General features: G+C 51.7%; 1 protein-coding gene and 1 long non-coding RNA gene across 6 annotated transcripts in view; one reads left to right on the forward strand and one right to left on the reverse strand.

The window, feature by feature from the left end:
* LOC104874763 overlaps window positions 1-1,447 on the forward strand; it is a 1,695-nt gene extending 248 nt beyond the window's left edge. Inside the window, exons 2-3 of the long non-coding RNA XR_783852.3 lie at window positions 803-901; window positions 993-1,447. This is a non-coding gene — a long non-coding RNA (uncharacterized LOC104874763). The remainder of the gene's footprint in view (window positions 1-802; window positions 902-992) is intronic.
* The window catches only part of Spata19 (spermatogenesis associated 19), a 42,650-nt gene that overhangs the window by 24,442 nt on the left and 11,619 nt on the right, over window positions 1-6,589 (reverse strand). For all 5 annotated transcript variants that reach the window (XR_783862.1, XR_783855.1, XR_783865.1 and 2 more), the window contains exon 7: window positions 5,265-5,539. The gene's annotated coding sequence lies outside the window, so the exon portion shown is untranslated. The remainder of the gene's footprint in view (window positions 1-5,264; window positions 5,540-6,589) is intronic.

Genomic DNA, 6,589 nt, shown 5'->3' on the forward strand with positions numbered 1-6,589 from the left:
TATATAATGTATGTACATGATTAAAAAAGAGCTTATGCTAAACCTATAGACAATAATATGAGAAAATGACTTGATTCTTATTGGAGTCCTGAAAGCAAAAAGAAAAGAGGACACATTTCAAAAGGAGGTAGCACTGGATCTGGATCTTGAAGGGTGAGGAGAATGTTGAAGCCAGAGAGTTGATGTTGGGAGAGTCCTCCAGCCAGATCCCACAGACTCCCAGGAGGAAGAATGAGGCACCAGGCCAGGCTCACAAGACCACCGGAGCAGCAGGATCTCCCCATCTCAGTGGGTGCATCCGACGTGCTGGGGGCAATAGCAGACAGTATGAAGGGGAGGAAGCCTACTGAGCTACTGAGCCAGGTCTCACAGCAAAGGAGAGAAGTCAGGCACTGTGGACACCTTCCACCACACTCTCTGTGTTCCCCAGTAGCTCTCAAAGGAAATCTGTTTTGTTTTTGTTTTTTGGTGTTTTTTGGTTTTTTGTTTTTGTTTGTGGTGGTTTTTTTGTTTTTGTTTTTGTTTTTGTTTTTGTTTTTGTTTTTTTGGTAGTGGGGATCCAACTCAGGTCCTTGTGCTTTCTACGCAGGCGGCAGATCCACTGAGCTAAATCCCTGGCCCATCTCAGGGGAAATCTGGAATGGTACACCTGCAAAGAAAATCTCCTTCTCCCTTCTTTCACTTCACAGAGGCATTGTCTGATCCCAGGATGGTGACCTATCCCACACTCTAATGTGCATGTTTTTGCAGTACAAGTGGTGACCTCATGCAGGGACGCCACACTCATGTTGTTTCCCTGCAGGGAGAACAGCCAATCCCCTTGAGGAAGGACTCAGGACAGCAAGAGATGCGATAGGCCCTAGATCACTGGGGTGGAAGTTGGAGGGCCCAGGAAGGACAGGTGAGCTAAAGGGTTCAAGCTGAACATGGAAACAGGGTACCTTTTGAACCAAAGCATTCATAATTTGTTCCTGTCTGCTTTTCTCTGTTAGCTCCCCCAGACACAGCCAAGCAGCACACCTGGAGGTGGTCTCGGATGTAACTGGCAAAGATACCCTAAAGACCGAGTGAAAGGGCTGGGGATTTAGCTCAGTGGTTCGGTGGCCTGCCTTGCAAGCGCAAGGACTCGAGTTCAATCCCCGGTACCAAAAAAAAAGACCGAGTGAAAGGCAGTAGAAACAAGTATGCCCTCTGGTGTTGACTATGGATTTGCCATATTCTCAACTAAGAAGAGCAACATACTTATCCCTATGTGTCTCAATCCTGGCCTGAGGACAGCTGTCTCAGAATCGCCCAGAGGGGTCTGAGAAAAATGCAGCTTCAGGGCTCCACCCCAAGCTCTCCAACTAAATGAATCCAGGGGCAATCCAGGAAAGATGGAGAAGCTTGTGTCATCCCAAGCTCTAAAATGTGGCTGTAGGACATGGTCCCCAAATAAAGCCAAAGAGCCCTGGAACTGATTCACAGTGATGCTCCTTCTGTCTATACCTGCCCTGCCTGACCACCACACCACACTTTCTCTGGCTTCTCAGCCCATGACACATGCAAGTGGGAACTGAGCCTTTCTACTCTCCCCAAAGTCGCACCTGTCCCTTCAGCAGCCCAGCAGAGCACAGCATGACAGAATAGAAAGCTGACTGTCCTCCATTTGCCCAAACCCGGGGGCCACTTCGGCCTTAGCAGGGCAGGGGAGCTCACCCCACGGGAACACAAGGGCGGAGCTAGCTGCTAGTGGCTCTGGCACTGTTGCTCAGTGGAAAGTGAGCCATCAGCAGTCTGGGATTCCCCCCTCTGGTGGGGCACCACTGGACCCTCAGCATCATCTGCTGGCCACAGGCTGCCACAGCACCGCCTCCTGATCCAGCCGCAGGGGAGCCTTTGCCCACCCAGGCCTCATACAGGCTGGGCAAGCAACCTACCACTGAACCACACCTCAAGTCCTGACACTTTTATTTCTTCTAGGTATTTGTTTGTGTATCCCCCCATTATCTTTACAGGCCCCCATAATTCTCAGAGACTGAGTATTTCTCTATGGGGTGACTAGATCACCAGCTTATACTGCAAAAAGCTAAGGAGGGGGTTTTGAACGTGAGGAGTGACGACCAGCAGGAGTCCCGTTCTGGTGTGGAGGCCTTACCCTCTTCCTGGCCGTGACTCCCCCTGGCCACCCTGTAGGGAGGTGCGACCAGGGCCAGGCACACACTGCACTCTTGACCTTCACCAGGACTCCACCAAATCGGAGCATCAGGATTCCAGCCTGAGAGCTCTAAAGCCAGATTCTCCAGCCCTAGCAGCTATGCAACACTGCGTCCATGCACAAGCACTGGGGTGGGCACACCCACTTCACGCCACTCCCTTGAGAGACTCCTGCCGGGACCCACCAACAAGGTGTAACATGAACACACAAAAACAAGTGTCCTGGGAGGGTGGAGGAGGCCCCAGAAGGGAAGTGAGCGTGGGAGCAAGAGCAGCATGCACTCCGGACCTTCAGACTCGGCCGGACCGAGCGGCCAGACATTCTTTCCTCCCACAAATATTTATTAAAATCCTATACAGGCACCAAATGGAGGGGTTGTAGAAGCAGCAGGAACCAAGAGGGGCCTCCTGCCATCCAGGGATGCGTGCGCTAAAGGTGGAGACAACTCGGAAATTAAAGAAATAGGAGACTCTTCCCAGACAGCGGACTGCCGATCGGGTCTCACTAATCGGACTGCCTGGGTGGCAGCAGACCCGGCTGAGGTCGGGACTGGGCGGCAGTCACCGTCCCTGCACCCCGCGCTTCCTTCCCAGTTCTGGCTGGCTGCTGCGAAGTTTCCCAACTCCAAGGAGCAGCTGCCGTTTTCTCTCGCCTTTGTTTTCCCCCTCCAGGATGGAAAATGAATTTCGAGCATCGCTGCGGAGGCTGCCAAGTAATTGGAAAACATGTCGAACAATGTGTCTGGTTGCTTTGCGGAGGCGGAGTACCTTCGCTTCTCCAGGTTTCCTCTGCGCTCCGGGAGAGCGCTCCCTAGGTCTCCGGGTCCCCGCCCATGCTGGGAAGGGGGGCGTTGGCGGGGTCTTGGGCACGTGTTTAAAATAGGTCGTGTTTCAGAGCCCCAGAGAGTGCTACCCACAGAAAGGAAAGAGTCCTGGTGTGTATGCGCTGCACCCCAGCAAGACACAGCCCGGGCAGCCTAGCTGGTGCCTCTTGTGGACCTCACTGCCCTGTACCCACGCGGCCCCCTGACATTGCCTCTGACCTTAGAGGGTTTAGATCCCAGGCCCCTCCCTTCTGTCTCCACTTCCGCTCCACCTCCGGCCCCTCCTCAGCCACCTGCCCTTGCCCACCTTCCACCCCACCCCCACCCCCTGCCCACCTGCCCTGGGCAGAGCAAGGCCCCTGTTCCTGGCCTTTGTACGTGCTGCTTTGGCTGGTGCCCAACCTCTAGGATGGCCTGGAGCCCTTCCCCACCTGGCAGCGGACACCTCAGAACACTGGCTCTGTCTTCCCTTTGGGAGTCCCCACCACAGTATGGTTCAGGAGAGCGCATCTGCCTTTAAATTTCCCCTCGGATCCCATTCTGCAGACTCTCTCTGGAGACACCTGCTGGAAGCTTGTGAATAAACCCTCCCTATCTGCACTGGCGCTCTGCCTTCTGATAGGCCTAGGTCCCTGTCTCTGCCTAGAATTAATGAGATCTCATTAGGAAATGACACATCCCTGGATAGCCAGGACAGGCCAATGGCTCCCATCACAGCCACCAGGACCACCCCAAGAAGACACTGGGGAAAACCTCTACTTGCTGCCAGCCTGGACCGGCTCCTGCCCACCTGCCACATCTCCACACCCTCCCCTGGCGGAAGGATCCATGACCCACGATGCCTTTATTAGCTCTTTCAGCTCCATTTAACTACACAAATGGCTTGGTCACAGCTGACTGGTCCCAAATTTGCCAGTGATTTTCTTTTAATTTACCGTGGCTCAGTCCCCTGTAATACAGGTAGAGGAGGCATATTTGTTCCCAAACTCCCCTCCTGGGGTTAATCGTGCACAGAACAAAACTCCATTTGAGCTACTTAATGATTTCATTTCCACCCTAGGTTTGAAGGCACTGTGGCTCTAATACTAATGTAGGTCCCTTTCTCCCTAAACTCCAGATGTTGGTGTGTGGGAGAGGGCGGGAGCTTGTCCCTCTTCATCCGTGTCCTGCCAGGCACATCTACCAACCGTAGTCCCTTTCATGTCCTCTGTGGGATGTTCCCATTGTCCTGGGTGCATCTCTGTTCCCTGGGGAGTCATGCCTGTCTGGTGGGGTTATTTTCACACCCACCCTAGACTCTGGATGTCCTTTTCAGACCCTTCTCCTGCTATCTTCCTCCTCCAGCCTCCCTCTCCTGTGCGCTAGACATTGAGAGCCAGGCCTAGTCCCCCAGACACCCCACCACCTTCCTATCTGGATGCTCCCTGAGCTTTGGGGTCCCCTTCATTGTCAGGGTCTTGAAATATCTCAGAAGTCTGCTTGAAGTCACCTTCTCCAGCTACCTGTCGGTTCTTTTCCTCTCCGGCAGAGAGAATCTGCCCTGCTTATCACTCTCTGTCACTGACACTCTTGGCTTCTTTGCACACAGTGACTTACTGTGGGCACAGCAACCCCTCCAGCATGCCCAGCTCCCTGAGGATGTGAGGAAACTTCCTTCACCTGGATGCTCCACACGCTGCCATGGTGCTGGGTTGTGAATGATTGAACGATTGACCCCTATGTTGTTTCATGTGTGTGGATGTGAACTGTGTTCATAATAAACTGAGATGCTGGAAGGTATTCCATCTGTGTCCCAAATGGTGCTGAAATCTGTCCCAGGCCCTGGCCTGAAGCTGACTCCAAGGGAACGCCAGGTCACCTTCATTCAGAAAATGTGGTTTGCGTGGGCTTGGCGCCATCTGGTGGTGTGGAGCAAGGCAGCCTCTCCAGGCAGGATGAATTGGAGAAGGGGTTCTGCTGGGGCGGGATCCACGCTGGCCCTTCCCACCTGCTTGCAGCCTCACGCAGAGGACCTCTACCCTACCTCTACCCTCTGCATATCCCCAAACTGCCTCCACAACTCCTGTAGCTGGCACAGCCGAGGGTCCACCGGAACTGGGACATCCTGCCGCGCCCCATTGGGACATAAATCGATCTGATTTCGTTGCTAAGGCCGGATGACCAGGTCATGCCCCAGGGCCCTGGTCCTTCCCTCTCCACAGGTCACCAACCAGGTCTCAAACCCACCCTCTGCCTGCCGTTCACCTTTTGAATTCTCGTTTTCCTCTTCTCCTCTGCCTGCCTGCCCCATTAGAGGGAGAACTGGCAAAGCCGGCAAGGATGAAATGGTGAAAGCCCGCTGTGTAAGGCAGTGGAGAGAACAGCTCTACTCTGCCCCTTTTCCCTTCCTTTGATGTGTTGACCAAGAAATCTCTTCGGCCAGGTAGCTGCACCATCTGAAAGCAAGTCCTGGCTAAGCTGGGAATGGAATGACCATGTTCTGCAGGGAAAACACCTTCCCTGAACTTCTGGTTCCATGTCTGTAAAATAAACATTAGGTCAGCTTCCGGTCGGTGTAAAAAATAACTGAGAAAAGGAAGATCATTTTACTTTGGCACACAGTTTCAGAGGTATCAGTCCATGGTCGGGTGGCTCCATTGCTAGGGGCCAGAGGCAGACTCATGATGACCCGAGAGTGTGGTGAGGGAAAGTGGCTCTTCTCAAGGCCGCCAGGAAGCAGAGCAAGAAGGGGAGGAGGAGCCTGAGCCAAGGGCTTCCTCCGCCTGCTGGTCTTACTTCTGGGCCCCTGGCCTGTTGGATGGTGCCATCCACTGTCAGAGCAGGTGCCACCTCATTGTCCCCCTGCCAGCGGTCTCTGGACACACCTAGAAGTGTGTTCACAGACACACTCAGAAGCGAGCTTTACTAACTTCCTAGGTGTTCCTCAATCTACTCTAGTTGACAATGAAAATAAACTATCACAGAAATGATGATTTTTTCTTTTTATTCAGTTTATTGGTACAATCTAGGTATACAGTACAGTTACATTCATTATTGGGATCCTGTACCTTTACATAATAGGTCTTGATTCTCACTTTTTCCCCTTGTCCCTGCCCTCACTTCACCCCCTCCTCCCCTCCCTATTTACAAACCCTTCATTTCCACTTTTTCAGGTTCTCATATTTTCTCCTCTCCCTTATTACCGTTCCCCCACCCTTCCCACTTTCCCTACACCTTTAGCCCTTTACTTCCTATTTCACATTATTAATTATCTCATTAGGATCCTGTGTACTACTATAGTTTTTCACACCAGAGAAACTATTCGGTATTTCAGTTAAAGAAATCTCTGTATGAACATTAAAAATAGGGAATCCTAAAATAAAACTAAAGAGGAAAGTAAAAGAGAAAAGGCAGTGATGTAAGATTAAAATAATCCTTAATTCTGAAGATGAAAATGGTCCCTTAATATATTTAAATTGCTTCTTGCTCTTGTAGTTTTATCTTATTCTTTTTTTCATTATTTAGAGAATACTTTATTAGTTTCTGTAATCAAACCCCCGTAGATATGACCTTACATATTTAATACAGTG

Source organism: Fukomys damarensis, unplaced genomic scaffold (genome assembly GCF_012274545.1).
Source record: "Fukomys damarensis isolate Sample0158 unplaced genomic scaffold, DMR_v1.0_HiC HiC_scaffold_16, whole genome shotgun sequence".
Lineage (NCBI taxonomy): Eukaryota > Metazoa > Chordata > Mammalia > Rodentia > Bathyergidae > Fukomys > Fukomys damarensis.